Below are 24,129 nucleotides of genomic sequence, written 5' to 3'. Positions count from 1 at the left end.
TTGTGACAAGTAGTACGATGTCTTGTTGATTAGGTTTGGCTCTTGTCACAGCTACCTTGGAGACCTGCTATTCCTCTGGCATGTGTGGCACACACACACACACACACCCAGACTCTCATCTGTTGGCTCACTCCCCAAATAGCTGCAAGAGTTAGAACTAAGCTAAGATTGATTTGAAGCTAGAATCCAAGGGCTTCCTCTTGATTTCCCACGTGGGTGCACAGTCCTAAGACCTTGGAACATCCTTCTCTGCCTTCCCAGGCCATAAACATAGAATGGATGGGAAGTAAAACAGCCATAAAAAGAACTGGCACCAATATGAATGCCAGCGCTTGCAAGCTAATGATTAGCCTATTGTACCACCATGCAGGCCGTAAGTCTCAATAGAAATCACAGACTGTTCTCAAGAAACAGGCTGGTGTTTTTTGAGACCCCTATGTCTATTATGATCCCCACCTATGCATAGCTTTCACAATTTCTTTCCTTTACCCTTGCGTTTGGTCTTCACTGTTTTGCCTCACCACCAAAGACAGGAACAGAAGTTTTGCCAGCAATCTCTGTAAAAATATTTACAAATAGATAATGGACTACATGTGCGCTTATTAATTTGATTATGTTTATACTGGTGCCTTCTTTTATGGTACTCCTTTAAACCACACATCTGAGATGAATACTCTGTTCACCTTTCTCAATGCAATTGTATTAACTGAGATTAAGTTTACCTGTGAGTGATAAAAAAAACAACTGGCTAAGAAAAATTAATTTCTGCTCTGTGTAAACCAGGGCTGCACATAAGCTGTCCTGGACAGATCCAGAAACTCCCCACTTTTTAAAGATTTGCTTATTTATTATTGGAAAGACATTTTTACATAGAGAAGGAAAGACACAGAGAAAGATCTTCCACCTGCTGATTCATTCTCTAACTGGGCACAACAGCCACAGATGAGCCAGGAGCTTCCTCCTGTGCATGGGTGCAGAGGATATCCTATAGTGCTTTGCCAGGCCAGAAGCAGAGAGCTGGATGGGAAGTGGGGCAGCCAGGATGTGAACTGGCACCTATATGGAATCCTGGAACATGCAAGGGGGGATTTAGCCACTGAGCCATCATGCTGGGCCCAGGTCAGGAAGTTCTAACACACAAATTTCTATTTGATGTAGATTATTGCAGAATTCCTTCACTGTATATTCATGTTTTAGGCATAAACAGATAACCTCTGAACTCTAGCAACAAAATAAAGAAAAAAACTTAAAAAGGGCAATGGAAACTACTACATATATTTCTGCTTTCATCACTTTCGTTGGTTTCAGTCACACCAGCAAGGCTGTTGCAGCGAAATTCGGCAATGTCTTTATTCGGTGTAGCCCTATGCACACATAAACATTTTATCACTATAGAATTGATTTACTTGATCTGTAAATTAAGATTTAATTAATGGCCTTAATGGTATTCTAAGGGCTAATATTATGCAGTTCAATTTTATCAGAAACAAATATTAACACAGTCTTGGAGCCAAGGGGATAGAGAAGAGTGCATAGCCATAGATATACACCCAACTAGAAATGGATTTTCTGCTTTGAGGTGAATAATTCACCAAAAATACGCATTTCAGACAGAAGCAGCTATACTGCATAATAAAAATGCTTGTTTTGAGATCTATATCCACATATTGTTAACTAGACATAAATTCTTTGACAGCTCCTTTAGGGACAAGGTTCTTTACCTTTGAAAATATGACTGACTTTCCCATGATTTTAATCATACCATTATTCATGACTTTTCTCTGTCCAATATAGCATTTTCTTTATCATTGAAAGATTTATTGACTGAAGCTAATTTATTCATGTGCCATATTGCAAGGTAACACCAGTATGAAAAGATATGATTATATATTTTTAAATAATTCAACCTAAAATGGCTGGAAGGAAGTATGGATGATCAAAATATTCACATTTTTAAAGTAACTACAGAGATCTGTGACTAAGTAATGTAATAAATAGGTGACAGGAGAATATAGTGATAAGACATTAAAGAATTGGTCACGTTTGGATTAGAACCATTCAGCTGCCTCTCACAGTGTTATGACCCATGAAATGATCTAGCCGTTCATTGAAAACATAGGCTTTAGGCCTGGCGGCATGGCCATGCAGTTAAAGTCCTCATCTTGAATATACCGGGATCCCATATGAACACCAGTTCTAGTCCCGGCAGCTCCACCTCCCATCCAGCTCCCTGCTTGTGGCCTGGGAAAGCAGTCAAGGACACCCCAGAGCATTGGGACCCTGCATCCATGTGGGAGACCCAGACAGAAGTTCCTGTTTCCTGGCTTCAGATCAATGCAGTACCATCCATTGCTGTCACTTGGGGAGTGAATCATTGGATGGAAGATCTTCTTCTCTGTCTCTCCTCCTCTCTGTATATCTGACTTTGTAATAAAAATAAATAATTCTTTAAAAAAAAGAAAACATGTTTAATAACAGAGTTTATATTGTCAGGCTGTGATGTAGCTTCATTACTTTCGAAGTGTTCAAATTAGGCCTTGACTCATATGGACTACTCAATGCTAGGTGGTTGTTATTGCTAAAATATTAGATAAAAGAAAAGAAAAGCAGGTTTGTGAAAAATAAACATGATGCTTTATTTTACCCAGAAGCAAGGGCACTTGAAGGGGATATTAATGCACTGGAATCATAGACAAATGGCATTAGGAGAAATTATCATGCTCATGTCTTGGCATAAGGGTCACAGACAGGCAGAGCAACAGCACTGTTGAGCATATTCATTCCATACAGCCTTTGCTTAATGTAACTCAAGGCCAGGAAGTCTTTCACACCCAAAACTTTCAGTATGTGGGTTTTAACCATAAAGAGTGTGCCTCACAACTGGAAAACGCAAGATAGAACTAATTCCAAGGCCAACTTGTCCTGCACAACACAATTATTGCGTCAGTAGCATGGCACCAGCTTGTGTCACTTCTGTGATGTTTGAAATTTAGGGAATGACGTGAAGTACTACATATTATATGAGATACAGAATATTATCAACAGTATTGGAAATGCTGTCTGTGAAGCTTGTTGAGATTCCAGGTAGGATGCTTGCAGCTGGTATCAGAGTGATTGGATTTGATGCCCACTTTTGACTCCTGACTCAGATTGTGGGAGGTAGCTGTGCTGACACTTGTTGTTGGGTGTCCACCACCTACGTGGGAAACCTCGATTAAGTTTCCAGCTGTTTCTTCAATCCTGTCTAGCATCTGCCAATGCAAGCATTTGATATTTCTTCTTATGTCCTTCAAAATAATTTTAAAAAAATGAAAAATATGATCAGATGGATTTTCAGAAGTCTTTTTTTAACTTAAGAGCAAGGTAACCCAAGAAAAAAATATTAATTAGTTGAGTTTCTGCAATGTGTCAGGCTGGTCTTTTAATTATACAGTAGAAACTCAGCCAGTCACATCCCTAGTCCTTAATTTGTGGCTTTGGATATAATATATCCCAATGAGGATGAAATAAGGCCAATCAACCAGTATTAATGAGTCTGTAAGGATTCCTGATTTTGTGCAATTATAAAAGTTTTGATATGTGAACATCCAAAATTCCCAATTAAAGTTTTTTTTTCTTGCATTCATAGCTGAATAAAGGCAGGATAGGTTTTTCTGTTGATGGTCATTAAGAACTTAAGGTAGTGGTCTTTATTATATTAATAACTTTCCTGAAGAATTTTGAAGTGCAAGGTGATGGGAATGCATTGCTAAACTTTATGTTCTTCTTATGTAAGATACTGTATGGAAATGGAAATTTAAGAGTTCTAGTATGCTGCCTTAATGTCAGCTCTTCTAAAGTATGCTTTTTGAGCTATGTATTATTTATTTTTGTACAGAAGCACATTATTGTGCACATTTCTATGTAGGCACACAAGTGTATTTTTGTAAATAGATTTTATATGCAGTAAAATTTCAAAAATATTTAATTATTTTGAAAAACATTAGAATTCTCTAAAAAAAGCTACCTCTTCATTCTTACATGCAGTTACCAACAATTCCTCACAACCCTGACTTTGATAACCTCATTTCCTATTTTCCTTTTTCATTGGCATTGGGTCAGGCAATGCATAGGTAACATGTTCACAGCAAGTCCTATTATTATTACATAATCTCACACAATCTCATAGTTCTGTGGGGTCAAAATGAAGGGTTATCATGTTTGTAATGGTAGAGTAGTTAATTTGTTGCCCAAAGTTTGATCATAGTAAGTAAATATATGCTTTTGCTTAAATAGAATAAGTATAGTATGAAAATAGATAGGAAACCAAGATCATTAAAATGAGGACTCAATGACCAAGAAAAATTATGTCACAACTCTTCTATTTCTGTTTCTATTATCTGTTTATATAAGAGAAACTACTATAAGATTAAAAAAAACCCTTAAGATAGTTAGATATAGAAGATGAAACAGAGGAAAGTTGATGCTGCCTTTAGCTCAGTGTTCTAGCAATGGAGGCAATGACAATGATGGTGGAAGGAGATTACACATTTGTATACCTGCAGGAAACCAACTAAGACTTATTTAGGAACTGTATAGTTGAGCTTGCATAAATCTGCTTTCAAAAGAAATTATCACTTTGAACATACTCAGGAAAATCACACACACACACACACACACACAGTAGCACTTCGAGGCATGTTCTTTGTAAAACAGTAGCAGCAATTTAAATTAATATTTATTTTAAAAATAGACACTGCTTATAGGATGATTTGGCAAGGTGGAAGATTGGGAGGTCCCAGAATTGTTTGCTCTTCATAGAAAATTTCTTGTTGTTGTTGTTGGAAAGTCAGATACACACAGAGGAGGGGAATCAGAGAGGAAGATCTTCTGTTCATTGATTCACTGCCCAAATGACTGCAATGGCCAGAGCCTCTTTCAGGTCTCCAGTGCTGGTGCAGGGTCCCAAGGCTTTGGTCATTCTTGACTGCTTTCCCAGGTCACAAGAAGGGAGCTGGATGGGAAGCCGGGCCACTGGAATTAGAACCGGCGCCCATATGGGATCACTGCGTGAGCAAGGTGAAGACTCTTGCCACGATGGTCCACTCTTCATAGAAATTTTTAAGAGAAACTACAGGCTCACCCTCAGCTCACAACAAACCGCACTTTCTGAAAAATTTGTAATATGGCTTTGTCACATATTTTTCTAGCCTATCATTTGTTGCAGATTTGATCTTTGACTATACAGATTGTACAGTGGGAAGAGAATATAAATCAGTACAACATATGATCTTTAAACCAAGGTTCACTTTGGTAAAGGGATTAAGGCTTGTAAACATGATAGATTAGAAGATAATATATGTTACATGCAACTAACTGCTAATGCATGTGATTCACAAAAATAATATAATATTTCAAAGTTATGTTGGACTTTCAATGTAACACCATAGAACTGGATAAGCCTCCTTTCCAAAGGAGGAAAATGTGTTTGGAAGACCTAGAAACGATTTTTTTATGGTATTGACTATGAAGAATGACTAACATTAAAACGAATTTTCAATTCTCATTTTTGTATAATTCTTTCTGTTCATCAACGAGAGTAGTTGTTTTCTCAAAATAGAGAATTTTCTTCAATTAACAGTGAGGTTCTGAAGAAGATTTGTTGGAATCTCACACCTTGTTCAGACTGAGCAGGTGCCATGATCAATTAGGGACATACATTAGGGTCACAAGTGGTAAGAAGGCTTCTTAAGCTTGGTTCAGATTTTCAGGAATGAAATTCACCCAGTAAGTGTAAGTTAATAAAATATTGGATTGTATTAAATGTTCAGATTGGTAAAAAATCATCCTGTTGTGTCCCTAGAGTCTCATGACCATCTTCACCACTTGTGTTCTAAACCAGTGCCCTCAATTATCCGTAGTCCACCAACTATAGGAATATGCTGCAAAGCAGCTATATTTATTTCTACCTATTTCAAACATTATGTTTGAAATTATACTGAATGAAGGTATACTACATTATGTTTTTCAAAGTCTATTTGAATACCAGGTTTATGTAGGAACTTGAACAAATAGAGTATACATACATATATACATACATACATATATATGGTATGTGGCTTACATAACACATTGACTAATCATTCTAGATGTTTGGAACCAACTAGAGAGAAAGTAGTTCCAAATCCACTTCATAGAAAAGCCTGTTCATTACAGCACAGATAGATTCTTGTCATAAGCACCTTATAAAATTCTTAGCAATGGCCTCATATCAGTAGCAGGAATTGGCAGATGAATGCATTGAACTGTCCAGGCCAAATAGTACAGTTTCTTGGCATGGCTTCTTAGAAAGATCCCAAAAAGACATTTCCCATACACAACAAAATGAAAATGGAATATTTGTTTCTGTTACCACTATATGTGGAAATATGGAAAGAATCCAGAATTTCTTAAAAGGACACACATTTTGTTGTGGTAGCCAGACTTAATACTAAACATGTGGTAGTTAGAGAAGTAAATCTTTAGAGCTAGCATTAAAAAAATTACAAAAACTTTTCCGTTAGAAGTCATGCTGGAAGGATATGTGACTATGTTTCAGTTATGACCAAAGGAAAACATAAAAAAACAAATCATCCCCAATTAATATCTAGGTACAGTTGTTGCTTTTATCTATGAAGTCATAACTGACTTATTGAACTCGCATTTACTTTTAACATGTTGGTTACTCATTACTATGTCAATTAATTCCATAATGATGTAAATTTTTGCTGATGGTATGTTGGAGCTTTCAATTGACTGGGATGATGCTCTGCTGGCTCTGTCTTCAGACCAGAGAGGGTATACCTAAGAAGCCGTTGGACTTGACTGGACAATAAGATGCTGGACTCTATGTTTGGTATACGCTTGCAATGGGGGAATCTCAACTGAACTTGAGCTGTGGTTATGCAACAAGGTGGAGGAATCCACCATGGTGGGAGGGTTTGGGGAGGGGTGGGAGAACCCAAGTATCTATGTAACTGTGTCACATAATACAATGTAATTACTGAAGTTAAATAATAAATATATAAAAAAAATAAAATAAAATAAAATGGCTTTTTCTCTAGAAAGCATGTAGAAGAAGTATATTTCACTGTATGATTCTATGTTTCCCAAGAACATGCAAAAAGTAGTCATTTAATTTGTATAGTTAGCCTTCATGCAGGCTTTCTGTTTTTCTGAAACCCATGAGGCATTTGGACCAAGACCTGATTGAAAAAGTCTAAGACCTCTCCTGTAGACTTTGCTGGATTTTGTGGAAAAAGTTGTCAAAATTTCAAAAGTTAGAATGACAGATTATTAATCATTGTCTTCCATAATGATATATAATTTCCACTGTTGCTGAATTTAGATATAAAATTTCCTTTACCATTTCTTATGGGATATGCTAATTTTAAACATAAATGATGAATATGTACATATATAATTCATTTATATAACTTTTAATTTCAACATCCATTATATTTTTACTTGTGTTATGACTAGTTTTATACATTCATACTTTCCTAATGCAACTAGGCTTCTTATGAATAAATGGCATAACTCATTCACTTTAGATTACCCAGAATATAGAATTTTCTTCAGAAAAGACCGTGAATACTCAAGACATAGTTTCAAAATTTTAATTTTGTTTATTTTTATTTATGTGAGAGGCAGAGATACTTACCCAAGAAAATCCTCCATCCTCTGTTTGCTCTCCACTAATCTGCAACAACCAAAACTGAGCCAACTTCAAGCCAGGAACTCAATCCAGATCTCCAAAGTGAATAGCAGAAATCCAGCCACTTGAGCAATCACTGCTGCCTCCCCAGGTAGGAATTACCTAAAAATTGAAATCAAGAGTGCAGACAATACTTACACTTAAGTTCTTCAACATGGAGCAGAGCCATTCCAAGCTGCATTATGCCAAACACCCGCTCCTCAACACATCGTTTTTCAACTGAGTGGATCTAAGCTCTACTTCATATTCAATGTTTTATACCTTTGATTATTTTGGGAAAACATATTACTATGATGGTGTCCTATATCACTTACGCAGGCCAGCACAGTTGAGTGTAACAATTTTCAATTGACCTTTGGTTAAATAAATTCCAGGATATTCTAAATGTATTTTTCAGAGACACTGGTGTTGCCTTTCAATTTTAATCCCAAACATTATATTGATAATCTTAAAAAGGAAAACAAGATTCATGGCTAAGTAGATTATTGTTTTCCTTTCATTTTTTTCAAAACAATAAAGTTTGCCAAAAGCAGAGTGCTATTAAAGACCTAGGAAAGTTCTATTGTTAGATACAATCTCCTGAAATTAATTTTTTTTCATTTTCTTATAATAACATTTTACGTTCACAAAGTACAGTTTAAAAATGGGGAGCAGAAGTTGAGGAAGCCCGTCAAGTCCATCTTTAGCTTTAAACAAGGAAATATATGTAAGTTACATTTTCTACTATGCTTGTTTTAAAATTAATTTAGTTTATGATACAGTCTCGTAGGTTCAGGGATTTCCCTCCCCATGCTCCTTCCCCCACCAATTTGCCCTATATTGTTACAATGGTAGTCCTTCAAAGCCAGTCATAGGTCCATAATTTTGATACTTAAGCATGTCATGACATTATAAATATAGACAATGTCAGAAAGTCCAACATCTTATTGTCAAGATATTTTAAAGAGTTTCACTAAGAGTCATCTCTGACTCAGAAGAGACTCATATTGCAATATATCTTCACTTCTCCATATGATAGTTTTTATTATACACTCTCTTTGGGTAACTATGTGCATGTATATTTACCTCTGTATCTACTGATCCTGTGTTTTGCAATGAAGGTTGCCCTATATCAGAGAGAGCATATGATATTTGTCCTTTGGGGATTGAGTTATTTCACTGAAACTGTGTAATGGGAATTGTCAATATTTGAAATACTTGCTCTTCATGGAACAAATAGCACAGAATTAAAACAAAATCATTTAATCAATAACAGAAATAGGATATCATTAATCGTGAGTGCAAATCTTTTACTATACACATTATTGATTTTCACGGATATGGCCTTTTTTCCCTTTTTGTTCAGTCAGGGGAAGTCTCTCCAATTCTACTTAACATGTTTTTATCCCACCACACTCTTCATATTGTTTTTTCTTTTATGTTATTTTCTTTCCCCATTAGATTTCTTCTTATGCTTTTTTTTTAATTTGTCCTATCTTCCTCCCCATGTTACACTTAATATGAGAGAAATTTAAAAGCAATAATAATTTTCTCCTTTGAACAGTAATCATAACAGTAACAGTACATAATCCCATATTTAACAGTATGTAATAAATTCTACATTTCAATGAACCTTGAATTATTAAAAAGTACATTAATTATCTTTCCAATTTCTTTTCCCCTTATTGGCTGTAATATACCTTTGAAAAGATTTAATCAGAGGCAAGATGAGCATTTTTAATATAATTAGGTTATAATTATTAATTTTTTCCACAATTAAAAATAAACTTTTGATAGATGAATTCATGCTGAGTTTTTATGTTAGTTGTAGTAAATGTTACCAATGGCCGCATTAAAAGAAAAAGAAGCAGATTTAATTGAAATGATAGTGAAGAGTGAAAATATGAACGGGAAAGAGAACAAGACTCAGGAGATGAAGACGCAGTGTAAAGTAACATTAATGCACTTGTGCTTTTAAGTCTTGGGAACTGTTTATGTTAGGATTCCCTACCACCAAAGAGTCCTCAAATTTTAGGAGGATCAGATTCCTCGGGAATTTTTATAAAGTAGATATTGCTGTATTAAATTCAAGGGCTTTAATTTTAGTCTTTCTGGGGTGAGAGCTAAGATTTTCAATTTCTAAACAACTCCATAGTGATGGTGATGCTACAATTGAGATCATACCATTGAGAATCCATTAATGCACACTGTATAATAATCTCTACCCTCAAAGGATAATATTTCTGAGTCCAACTCCTATTTTGCCCTACAAAATTAGGGTTATCATCAGCACTATTTTATTTTTTTACAAAGATCTTAATACAAAACTAAAAGTTTTAAATATGCAATTGAGTAAAAATAACACGGGTTGACTGAAAATGTGGGTAGAATAGAGAAAATTTATCATCAGTATAATGCTAAAATACCCATTTCATGTACAGTAGAAAAATTCCCAAAACAAAATAATTAGTAATTTTTTTGCAGAAAAAATTTAGTGATGCATCCATAAAATTGAAATCATTTAAGATTCATGGAAAAAGCAGATTAACAGAAAAGATGTTGACATATTTAGAGCCAGATATATTATAACACCATCTCATAGATCTACCATGTAAATGCTTCAAATTTTTAATAGTATGTAATATGAAACTCAATTTTATAGTTTGCTAAAATGTTGAGTCATCTGTTCATTTTTAAATGTAATTTGATTGATGCTACACTAACAAAGAAATCTACTCTTGTAATCCTCCTATGACTTCAGCAGAATTTCTTAAGGTATTTACTCAGAATTTTGGCTATCTGAAACTCTCATTTTATTGGGTGGAAACGGTATAAAATTAATTCATATGCATCTCCTGTAATATGTGATATGAAACCTTCCATATTAGATTTCACAATATGCTTTGTTGTTCTTCCTTCTTAAAGATTTACTAACACACAGAGGAAGAAAGATGCAGAAAGAGTCTGAGAAAGATTCAGTTCACTGATGTACTACCTAAATGATTCTAACGCCTGAGCATGACCAGATCAAAATCAGAGGCTAAGAACTCCATCCTGGTCTCCAACATTAGATGCATACGCCCAAACACTTGCATCACTGGATATACTTTCTTTCAAAAAGGTCCTGTATATTATCAGTAGACTTAAGTTTCTCATTTTTTTTACTCACTAAAGCCATAAAATTAGCAAAATATGCAATCTATGGATACAAAAAAGAAGTTTCAACCCTGTTTAATATAGCATGTTAACATGATTTCTTCATGAAGTGTATTTTGTTTACCTTGTTCAGTTGAAGCAAAATCCTAGGTAATTAAAAATCATGATCTCAGCATTACTCATGAGATAGAACTGTTTATACAAGCTAAAAATATTGTAAATCACTGCCCTCTGAGTCAGCCTGTTTCAGGAATAACTTTGCAAGACAAGTTAAACTTTCACAGGAGACGTGTGACTAAAGAAAAATGAGTTCCCAAGAAATATTTCATTTTGTTCTTTTATTTTAATACCAAAAAGAGAAATAGTTATCCTAGGTAATTGTAACCCAGTGCAGTTATATTAATTTGTTGTAGTCATTTATTAAGTAAACAGTAGTTTTCCTTGTCAGGCAATATGGTTTAAATTTATAAGTGCAACATACCAAATTATACTAAAATCAGTGAAAAATGGTTTGATGGCATGAAATAAAACTGGATAGACAGAAATCTTCTTAATGGTAACTTTGACCTCTTTTCAACAGTTTCCATAGACAAAAGCAATGAAATAACAAAATACCCCTTAGGCCATATATTAAATTCCATTCTTTTTACTAGATTAGATAGTACATAAAACATTCAATATAACTAAATTATTTTCATCCATCTGTTAAATATGGTAAAATTATCTTTCTCATCATCCTTTTCTTTATGAAGAGAATAATGGAAAAATCCAATAAGTTTCACAAGGCAAAATAATAAAGAAAATCTATAACTACTAGACTTCATAAACGGTTCTTACCACAATTTATGTTTCTGTATTTTGAATTTAACCATGCAGAATAGAATAGGACAAATAACAATTACAAAGAGACAACAAAAAAATTTATTTGTAAAATATTTAAACAGAAATTGAATTGGCAGATTGCTTCTAATTTTCATACTCTGTCGTGTAGATTCTCTGGAGCTTATGTGTTTGGAGCAAGGAGACTTTCAAAAACTGTTGATCCATGCCTGTGCATATAAGGCTATTATATGCACCCCAATTTTTAGTGATTTATTTCTTGATGATTTAAGAAAGGAACAATCTATTTTCTTTTCTATAAATAAATAAATAAATGTCCAAAACCAAAAAGAAAACAGCTAACTTCATCCCATGAGTTTTAAATCTTGCATAGTTTTTCTGATCCTACTTGAAGTCAATTAAAGCACATGCTTTATTTTTTCCACATTAGTGCCTTTTCTATTTACATTATTCACTTATTTACTTTCTTCTTTTTGCTGTCTTTTGAATGCTTTGATAGCATCACATTGTTACTTATTTTATTGACTAATGCTATGCCAATTCTGTCATTTTGTCTCTTCTTGATTTCCATAGGCTTCATTTCTTTTCTCTACAAAGACCTTCTTTCTCTCAATTCTGAAAATCATCTTTTAATTTCATGAGTTTCATATTACATATCCAATTTAAGGAATTGAAATAGCACATGCATTATTTTTTTTAAAAAAAGTTTTTTACTTTCACCTTACCCACGTTAATTCTTTTAAGCTTAATGGGACAAGTTTAATAGGCAACTTAAGTGAAAGTACTGTTCACTACCATTTTGTGAGTGAAGAAATGGCTTACTTAAGTCAACTGAAACAACATTGAAATTAAGATGCCCTAAAAACATTGCACATTGCTACTTCAATGTCACATTGATGAACTGACTGACAATGCTAAACTCTAGAAACCTCCAGCATGCTCGGTAGTAAAATTAAATGATTGTAGCTGGCCTGAACACTGAATACTTAAGATGCTGTATTGAAGTTCACTGCTAACTCCGCCAAGTTAAAGCAAATGAGCAACTGAAAAACTATAGTCCTTTCTTCCCAATTTTCTTCAAATCCCCAAACTAAACAACTGACTTGTTTGATGCTATTTAAAACCAAAATCATCCTTCATATGTTCTGTTATGATGTGCACACATTCATGTAGAATGCATGTGTGTATATCTGTGTGAGAACATGGACAAGTGTACCCAATGATAAAACTGACATTAGTAAAATAAAACTTTCTCCAAATCTTCTCCTAGGGATATGTTGTGATAGAAACACAAGTTCTGAAGGAATGGATGAATATAGGTTAATAACTTTCACCAAAAACATTTACTAATTATGTTATGATTTTGTTACTGCTTACGTAAGGACATAAGAATTGGTGCAGAAATTGTTTATATTTTAATAAATTAAAACACAAGTGAAAGCAGAGGTCATTTGAGCTTAAATCAAGTATGAAAGAAGATGGAAAATAAGTGCCAAAGAAAAGTGTAAGGAAAGAACTGAGGTAGTATGGACACGTGTATCTGTGTGTGTGTGTGTGTGAGAGAGAGAGAGAGAGAGAGAGAGAGAGAAAGAGAGAGAGAGAGAGAGAGTTGGTTTTTTGAGAGAAATTATGTGGTTTCTGAGAATCCAAAAATGCACTAGAATCTGATCACATGAAAATGGTAATATAAAGGAATTTTGGCCATTTAATGTGACATAAAGGCAAAAATTACATTTGAGAAAATATTGAGAAATTAAATTTGCCAAAAATAGGAATTCATTATAGGATGCGAAAACAGATCAGGAAGGTGGCTTGGAGTTAAATCATTTACAATTTAAAATTTTCAGTTACTAGACTATTGGTTGAAAAAGTTTTAGGCCAAATGAGAGCAACCTGACCATAGTGAGTGTCAGGATGACAGCACTCCCTGAGAGCAGTGTGAAGGACAAGACACTGGCTATGTGCCAAGGATGTTTTGTTTGTTTTGCTTTATTTTTTAATTGAGTAGCACATGGAGATAACAAAGAGGGCAGGAATTTGGTTAGAAGACCATGAAATTTTGTCACCTCTCATTTGAACTAGGAAATTTGAGGTAGCTATTATGCTTTGATATGTGTCAGTTTAAAAAAAATCCCCATCAGAAATAAGTTGGTTAGATTTCAGAGAAAACATCATCATTAGAGATAGTAGCCATGCCCTCATCCATGAATCACATGCATGTAGCATTATTTTAAGATGGGAGAAGGATAAAGAGTGAAAGGAGATGAAGTTTAATGTCATGTTGGTGGGGAAACTTGAGAATTGTACTGCTGCTCTTGCTTAGGCTATGAGATGAGAGTGGAAGTTGGAACTGACCTAGGACTACCTTAATACTAAGCTAAACTTTACAATCTGAAGTAACCACAGACAATCCCTATTTCCTGTTGATAATTATTAATCTAAGCACTCCATACAGAAATGTCTCGTGTGGTAACAAACAAGCGCTGGAAATGGAGACGTGCCGGGTGGTCAGAGAGCCTGAAGTCCACATGCCAAATCTCCTGAGTCCTGATCCAGATGAGCCTTCACTGAGGTTAGACATTAGCTGACGAGCAGCTGTCATGGAAAATAGACTCAGTGTTTGAAGGCTTTTAGTGACTGGGATGAACGCCATGACTAGAAAACATGAATTTTGTAAACCATTAGACCAGCGCTAATGATTACCTGTCTTAGTATGAAGAGCACTGACATTTCTAAAAGAAATATATAGTTGAAATGGAGTTAGGAATAAAATTTCTGAAAATTCAGATTTTCTTAAAGAAGACACCTATAAAAATTGTTATTGTTTTTTTTTTAAAGATTTATTTATTTTATTACAAAGTCAGATATACAGAGAGAGGAGGAGAGACAGAGAGGAAGATCTTCCATCCGATGATTCACTCCCCAAGTGAGCTGCAACGGGCTGATGCGCGCCGATCCGAAGCCGGGAAACAGGAACCTCTTCCGGGTCTCCCACTTGGGTGCAGGGTCCCAAAGCTTTGGGCCGTCCTCGACTGCTTCCCAGGCCACAAGCAGGGAGCTGGATGGGAAGTGGAGCTGCCAGGATTAGAACCGGCGCCCATATGGGATCCAGGGGCATTCAAGGTGAGGACTTTAGCCGCTAGGCCACGCCGCCGGGCCCAATTGTTATAGTCTTTGAGAACACTAAACTGAAAGCTTTTTGGAAATTAAAATTTGGATACTTTTAATCACGGATACATGGCAATTTAATGCTGCCAATACAATGGTAAATTTCTCAACCAATTTCACCAGAAGGTGCAAAGCTGGACAAATAAGAAACATGATTTTACTGGTTTTCTCAGTTCTTCAAAGGAACTGCTATAAGATTAGAAGTGATATTGTTTTATACTGGCACATAGAAAGTATAGCATACATTTTTTCAACTTTTTCATACCGTAACACCATTATCTTGAAATTTAGACATATTTAGATATAAATATAAACATTACATTTAAATAATCCACACTAATTACATTTTTAATTCTATGTTCATTTTCTTACTACCCCACCGATAGTGTCTTAATGTTATCCAGATTATATAAAAGACACCAAGGAAGTAACATTGAAACTATGCTGATAACTAAATAGTCTTAAGTAAAATAAGTCCCTATCCTAGTTGGATCAATTTGTGCAACTGGTTAGGGTTAACTTTAAGTCTGATCTTGTACATTTAGGTTCTTGTTTTCATTTTTCATGTATCATTATGATATCTCATACCTCTTAAGTCATTATAATAAGCCTTCCCATTTATTTAAGATAAACTCATCTGTATAATCCTCACAACTTCAAGCACTTAATAAATACACTGAAACAAGTCAACCTTAATTTGGTATTTAAAAGTGTTTATTTATTTATTTGAAAGTCACAGTTACAGAGAAAGGCATAGAGACTGGGAGCAACAGACACATAACATAACATACACACACCCATAGAGAAAGAGAGAGAGAGGAAGGGAGGTAAAGAAAGAGAGAGAGATCTCATCCACTGCTTCATTCCCCAGATAATCACAATGACCAGGTCCAGGTCATGCCAAATCTAGTAGCCACAAACTACATCCCCATATTCCACACGTGAGTGACAGGTGTTCAAAAATGCTCTGATAGGTTTCTCAGGCTGGATCAGAACTGGAGCAGCTGGGACATTAATCCATGTCCATGTAGGTGGTTGATGTCGTAGGTAGTGGCTTAACCAGCTTCACTGCAAGAGTGGCCCTAATTCAATATTAAAAGTTCAAAATGAGTGTCCACAAATAAGTCACTCTATTTCCCAAATTGCTTGCAGGACCTCTCAATAACGTTCTTCTTTTGAAAAACATGGAAACTCACTTGCACTTTTACATCCCCTTCAATTTCTCCACATCCCTTAATAATTTTAATGCTTAGTATAGTGGATATGAATTTGTATCCGCAAAATGGCATGTGTAACACACCTTAATTATGTTCTTAAACTGAATTCAATTTATATTTGAATCCTCCATCTGAAACCACAAGGATAGCCATGTCACCAAGACAGGGTGATGGAAATGATAGTAAGGCTGGGCCCCCAAACTGACCAGACCAAGAGAGGAACTCCCATTGCAGAGATAGGAAAGAGCAATATCCACATAGACAGAAAGATAAGAGAAGAAAAATGCCTATTTGTAGAATAAACTGAAACTTAATTTTACAAAAAAATTGTTAATTAATGTTTGATCAATTTTTTACAGTCAAAACTAAAAGATTAAAAAAATAGGAAATTTGTCTCTCTTCCTAAAGTAGCAATTTATTCCAAGTATCTTTCAACTTATTTCCCTGCACTTACGTTTGCAGAAACTCACAATATCCAAAGAATCTTAATTAATCATTCATTGACATCAGTTACTAAGACGAGCAAGGTCATGGATCTGTCTACTTCCCTATCATTATATTTACTTCAGTCCTGCAGCCTATGTAAAATGCTTTCTCTTCAGCCTTCTCTCTGCTTTACCTGATAAATTAAATTCTACTCTCCGCTGAATTCACTTGTTCCAAATCTTTATTCATCGTTAAATTTATCTCACATTTAGTATAGTTCATAAAGTCCATAACAACAGGCACATTTTTGTTGCCGTTTTACTCATGTCCACTGTGTAGAAAAAAAGTTTCAAATCCAGTAACTGTTCAATCACGAATGCCTACTGTGTCTAGTACATTTTAAGGTCTGCATGGCATAAGTAGATGAATATTGTACACTTTACTCTTTATCATATTAAACTCATCCTGGAGTGTATACAGTGGTCTGTTCAGCTCCTCACTCTGAATCCTGGGTGTTTTCTGCCCACTGACTGATCCACATGTACTAGATGTCACAACTTATTAACATTATCCATTGATTTTTCCTTTTTGTTGATTTTTCTTTCGATTAGTCTTCCACTTAAAACACAATTAAACCTTTTATGATCCTGTTTAAATCAGGCTCTGTTTCATTACAATTAAATCTGTTTAATTAAACACAAATCCATTTAAAGTTTAATTTATCCATTGAAGTCTTTGAAAAACTTATTTTGATAAAGCACATAACATTATCCACATGATGACTATATATAACCCTTTGAAAATTTTTTGTACTGTGTGTGTTGTGAGTATTTTATAGAAAGCACTTCAGCTTTGGTCACACACTTAAAATACTATCAAATTTAATGCATTTTATTCACAATAAAATTGACTTTTCACTCCTCAAGTATATTCTACGGAGATTTTAAACATTCCAATACATACAAAACAAAAATAAAAATTAACACTTATATATTTTGTTGTATTAGCAAACATTGTTATTTTGTGCAGCAGTGGGTAATCTAAGCGGTTTATAATAACAACCTTCAGTCATATTTAGTGACTTTTATCATTTTGAACAATAATGAAAATCCATGATGTGCAATTTTAAAATATTTTTGTTATATTGACATTGTATTTTACCTGTATAAGAAAAATAAAACAATTTTATATTGTAGTATATGTGACTTGACCTATATAGTATATGTTAAAAGCAATTTAGCAAATCAAAATAAAACAATAGTGAATAAAAGAGTCAACAAGAAGAGCTGCTTGCAAATTTTGGTTATTTTTCTCCCAATTATTTCTCCATTTCAGAGCACTTTTTCTTAACACAAATTAGATCAGTCTTTACATATACACATGCAGTTTTAAATCATACTTTTCATTCAATCCATTCTTATTTTTGTTTGTTTTATATGTTACATTATTATTTCCTTAACATACATTTTATTTTCAGTATCATAAATTACCTGTAAAATTTCATAATGATCATGTAAAATTCAATAATGAGTTAGGAGTTGCTTACTAAGAGAAGCTAAAATATTGACAAAGTTTCTGCTTTGTAGAAGCCTGGTTCTTCATTTTACTTCTCTTTCCTTCTGACCTTTGGTAATACTTAGTTCTCTAGTTATGTTAAGTGAAATGCACCATTATGAGGTTTTGATTTTCAGCTTATGTGGATAATAATCTATGCATTTATCAGTTCTAATTTTGAGCTTAGTCACAAAACGATCTTCCTACTTAACATATCTGGAAAATCATTTTAGCAGAAATGATTTTGCTTTGTGCTATTAATATGCTGAGTACACTGAGAGGTTGGTGAGGTCAAAAATCAGAGTCATATGTGTGAGTTATGGAAAGATATCAACATAAAATAATGGAAGAGCCACAGATGATATGAATGCAGCTTCGGTCAAATAATGCCTGAATGAAGGTGTTCTTGACACTAGTTATCTGAGGTAAAATGATAACACAGCATAGTCAGATAACAGTATAATTATTAAATACAAATTCAAAAGTAAGTTGGGATGAAAGACTATATTTCTGCATAATAATGTCGAGTTTTAGAGAGGATGTGTATTTAAGGACATTTTAGTGAGCTTTCCTGAGCTTCAAGGAACGAAATAGAATGAATGTAGCAAGTGAGAGAAGCACACGGACTGTTAAGATTAAATCTGAATTGTGGGCTATTAGTTGTGAATATTCTTTATGTACTCATGGCTTGAATCATGCTGGGACCAATCCAAGAAATCTTTCCTGGTTCTTTAGAAACAGGGCAATATTAGTTAGCACTCTAAAGTTACGAAATCCCAGAGAACTTGGGTGATGCCAACCATAACACATTCTTGTACTGGTTCATGCTTGAATTAACATTCGGTCCAATGTTCACTTGCAAATGTTTTATTTATGTTAAATACTTATAGTGCTACTTTGTATGGTTTTCAGAGAGCCATTGTAAAGAAAGGTTAGAGAAGTAAACAACAGACACTTGTCTAAATGAATTTTTTTTCCAAACTACAGTGTTCAGTACAATAACAACCTTAATATTCTGTCAGAAATTGTAGGTTCTTGTTAATGAATATTTAAGCCACATGGTTCCTATAAATCAGTTGTCAATTTGTAGCAATGTTTTCCACAATAATTCCCTCTCTACCACTTATTTTTTGCTCCAGCTGCCACATCCAGGGAAGCATGTATCTTAGAAGATAGAAATAATTTATGAAGACTCCTGAAGAGTCAAGGAGAATGTCCTAGGAAAAACACTAGGCACAAAAGACCATATCAATCAGTGGACGACCTCATCGAGCGAAACTGGCAGCGATTCAGAACCGGAGAACTATTAACACCACTCGAGCACATATCTCAGAGCATGCCCCACATCCGGGACTCGGAGTGGGCGGGAAACTGGGTGGGACTTCTCCCTCAATATCCCCCTTTACCTCAGATACATGATGGAAACAATATGGACATAATAGTATTACCCACTTCCCTATCCCCTTGAACCTCTTTTTTTCTTTTCTTTTTCTTTCTTTAACTGTAATTAACTATGTAAAGATTGTCAACAACAACACAATAAAAAAAAAGTTTATTTCTGTTTAACTCCAAGATCAAGTCTAAAATTCACAATTCTTACAAACACGATCAGCTGGGCCTGTGCTTTGGCACAACGGATTAAGCTTCCACCTACAACACTGGCATCCTATGTGCGAATGCTGGATTAAATTCCTGCTGTTCTGCTACCATTCCATCTTCCTAATGTTAATACTCCAGAAAGCAGCAGAAGATAATCAAAGTACTTGGGCCTCTGCCAACCAGGTGGAAGACCCTAATGACCTTCCAGATCCCTGGTTTCATCTGCCCCAGCCTTAATTATGGCCATTTGGGGAGTGAACCAAGAGACTGAAGATCTCTTTCTGTCTCTCTATGTCACTATGGCTTTCAAATGAATTAAGTAAATCTTTAAGACGAAAATGATGAAGAAGAAGAGGGTAGGGGAGGAGGAAGGAAGGAAAAGAGAAGGGGAAGAGGAGGAGGTAGGAAGCAAGAAAGGAAATATGGGCAAACGAGTGGACAGGAAACATGTTTAGCGGCAGGTATTTGACACACTGATATATCAGAGTTCTGGCTCTATTTCTGATTCCAGCCTCCTTCCAATGTTTTTTTTTTTTTTTCCTCTGAGGAAAGAGTTGAAAGCTTTCATGATAGAGTCTCTACCACCACTTTTGGGAAATCTGGATTGAGCTTCCAATTTCCAGATTTCGTCCCCAGCCACCGCTGCATTTGAGGAGTGAAAGAGTGGATAGAAGAGCACTTTCTCTCTCTCCCCATCTCTCAAAAAAAAATTAAAATACTACAAAATTAAAATTGAAAAAGGGAAGAAATAGAAAGTGATGTGCAGTGTTGAGAAAGAAACAGGCATAATTGACTATAGATTTTCAGGTGTTGATGGAATGCATTTTCATGGGAGTGTGACGCACTTCTTGAACATGCAGTAGTACCAGCAAAGCACAAAAGTGCACAGCAACAAAAACGGTAAAGCAAAAGAAAAACAGTCAAACTCATCTTTTATTCTGTTTAGTAAAAATTATAATTGAAAACAACATTATTTTTACCAAATTAAATCCTAGACAAAGGCTTCTGGAATGCAGAGATGGAAGACAAGCACAATAATGCTAAAGTGAAGACTACAAATGAAGTACAGTCTTCAACCAAACCAAGCTCTCTCTAGACAAAAAAAAAAAATCCAGCAATATGTGTATTCCATATATCTGTAGATACAGTATGTGATTAAAACTACACTCTAAGGAAGAAATGAGTATTTAATAAATTATGCTGAGAGAGGTAGTTAACCATAAACAAGAAGGAAGAAAATTGGATGAAAAATGGAACAGCTCGGATTGAATTGTGTTCAGATGGGATGCTGTACCACAACAACAATATATTTGCTCCCTTCTGATGGGGAGGAGAATACAAAAGCAAGGAACAATAGAGAGAACGCATCGCACATGTGTTATAGGTATTTTTCATTTATTCAAAATTATATAACATAATTTCAACCAAACAATCGGCATAGGCTAATGTGGATGACAGCCCAGATGCTTATACAAAGACCTTTATTTAGAATCATAGTGTTTCTTGTCAATTTATTTACTTTTTTAAAAGGCAAAAGAGGGAGAGACAGAAATAAAACGAGAAAGAAATATCTTCCAGCTGCTGTTTTACCCTCTAAATGCCTCTGAGACATACCAAAACTGGGAGATAGGAGCTTAACCTGGGTCTACCGTGACATGACGAGGAACCAACAATATGAGCCATCACCTGCTGTCTGCTCAGATACATATTAGCAGTAAGCTGGAGTCAGGAATGAAATCAAGACTCAGACCCAAATTCCAATATGGGATGCAAGCATTCCAGGCAAATGCTTAATTACTGCACCTAATGCTTATCTAAACTGTAGTATATTAATAATAATTCATTTTATTTTCTGATTAGAAATTTAAGTAAAAAATAATTATAATTAGAAAACCAAATAATTTCCATACTTAACAAATTAATTAAACTAGGCAAAGCAGTATTAACTGTATTTGTTATTCCTAATACTGGAATTCATATGAACAGTTGGATTCTTAGCACAATTTATTCATTTTTTAGTATATTTAATTAAGAAGACATGTAATTTTACCCTTGGAATTATCCTCTGGACTGCACCAAAAATTTCTGAATTTGGCTTATTTGCTCCTGCTTTTATTGATAGGCTAGGTTTGCATATTGCTGGTAGTCAAAGCACTGCACATCTCAAGAAGAGTGCTTTCTTAAACATTGCATGGGCAATGTCTAAGTGGCTCAGGTTTTTCACAGTATACGAAGGTTTATTACAGTAGACAAGGTAGGGCAGAAGGACAGAGATACTTAACATGCTCAAGTACCTCAGGAGAAGACAGAGACATAGGCCCTTGTGGAACGGCCTAAAGATCACAAACAAATCTTCTTACATAAATAAACTGTGTTCAGCCCCTTTGGAGAGCAAGCTTATACTGGTTGACCTGAGGCCCCCTCTCCGCCCTGAGGGAGAGTGAGGAAGGATCAACCATCTGTGTCCTACAACAGGCCATCCTTGGGAAAATGAAGAAACACAACAGACATGTGCTAAACATGTAGTTCAAAATCACAGGCTCCATTTGGTCTTGGATTATATTAAGCATCATTTCTTTAATTGCAACAACAAATGCTTGGATTGATTTGTGCAACTGTCAGTATGTCTCGGCTGCAAAAGAAAATCAAGGAGAGGTTCTTAACTCAGGCACAGCTGGATCTATGGAATTAACCATCGTTGCACAGAAACTTGTACATTTCCTTTTGTCCAGTTTTCATCTTTGATGCTTTCTGATTGTTTCTCTTATTAGTATTCTCAACATGGTGGCTAAAATGACTTGAAGTAACTCTCATTCCCATGCTCCCCTTTAGGTAAGCATGTAAGATCCACATTTACGTTTTAACCACTGTTAACCTCTGTCATTTTAGCTGAACATTTCTTATTCTTTATTACATTACAATGAAGAATTCTTCTAAAGTATTTAATATTGCCATGAGACAATATTAAAATAGAATTGCCAAAGTACCCAAACTGTTCTAAATGTCTTAAACACAAAGTATCTCTCTTACTTCAGAAAAATCCTATTTTGGAAGCAGGACAATCAGTAAATCCCATTCATGATAAGCAATGGTGAATTTCTTTCCTGCCTATAACCAAAACACTCCTGTTTTTGAGCTTTGAAAAAAATTATGTGAAGTTTGTTTAAAATGGACTGTTTCCTTCCAGAAACAGGAATTTTTGAAGTGATTATAAAAGAAAGGAGTTATGATCGTAATAATTAAAAGAGCCTCTTTTTACTAATGTGTAATCATACGAAATTTCCACACTATAGCTTAGGCCATTACTTGCACCTTGTATATATATGTATGTACGTATATATGTATGTACGTATATATGTCTATATATGTGTGTGTATACATATATCTGTATTCATTTTTTGAGAATCAATATCTGTTTGTGCTGCTGTTTCTTCTTAAGGGATTATCTTTAAATACAGAGACAAAGACACTCTAAAGTACAAAGGTGTTTGCCAAATGGCATATATGCAGAGTAAGCATGAATTGAGGTCACACTACACGTGCTCCAACCAACGACTGCCTGGATATGCAACAGGCATACCTAGTGTGCCACTCAGCTGAGATCCCACAGGTATTTCCAGCTGTGGTCAGAATGGAGATAGCAAGCTAGCAAAGTCAAAGATGTATTGAAATGAGGGCAGCAACAAGGGCAGCCAAATCAAATAGAAGGATATCTGAGTCTAAATAAATGGCATGGAAGGCAAAAGCAGTCTCAATACCATTTCTAACCAAAGCTGCAGTAATTCTCAGAAACATACCTGTTTGATCTAGTAAATGGTTCACTCATCAAATTCCCATTTCAAATTATGTTGTGGGTCTCCTTCCTCCTTTTCCTGTACATTTTCATCTGCAAACACCTCCAGTCTTAGCACTCATCTGTCATACCTCTGAATATATTGCCAGCTGGGACCCTAACTTAAAAAGCTGCTTGCTTCAGGAATGATTGTCAGGACACACAGTGTCTTTATAGCTCTGTGAGCATTTTAGAGGTTACGTTTTCATGCATGGGGAGGGATTTCTATTCTCACTTAATATGTGGACCGTCTTTCTTAAATCGGAATACTAAATATCTTGCCCTTCAGAAGTAGATTGTGTCATGGGTTACAAATATTTAAATGTTTTATAACAGGCTGAATATATTAGCTTTTATTGTTAATAAAACAAACTGTTGTAGATTTAGTAGTTAAAAACATCCTACATTTATTAACTTCCAGATAGGAAGGTCAAATTGAAGGACCTCAGGAATATTCCTAATTGGAGGCTAGGTGAGAATCCTCTTTGTTTATTGATGTTATTGAGAGAATTCTGGTATATATTGGATTATAGAACTGATATCTCCATTCAATTGGTATCTATTAGATACTGCTTGAGTTCCCTGGTTCATGAATCATCGGCTCCATCTTCACAGCCAGCAAT

General features: G+C 35.0%; 1 long non-coding RNA gene across 1 annotated transcript in view; it reads right to left on the bottom strand.

Moving 5' to 3' along the window:
* Positions 1–7,682: 7,682 nt before the first annotated feature.
* LOC131480762 (uncharacterized) overlaps positions 7,683–24,129 on the bottom strand; it is a 64,333-nt gene continuing 47,886 nt past the window's right edge. Inside the window, exon 3 of the long non-coding RNA XR_009245792.1 lies at positions 7,683–7,837. This is a non-coding gene — a long non-coding RNA (uncharacterized LOC131480762). The remainder of the gene's footprint in view (positions 7,838–24,129) is intronic.

Source organism: Ochotona princeps, chromosome 7 (genome assembly GCF_030435755.1).
Source record: "Ochotona princeps isolate mOchPri1 chromosome 7, mOchPri1.hap1, whole genome shotgun sequence".
NCBI lineage: Eukaryota > Metazoa > Chordata > Mammalia > Lagomorpha > Ochotonidae > Ochotona > Ochotona princeps.
This window is presented reverse-complemented; position numbering and strand designations above follow the sequence as displayed.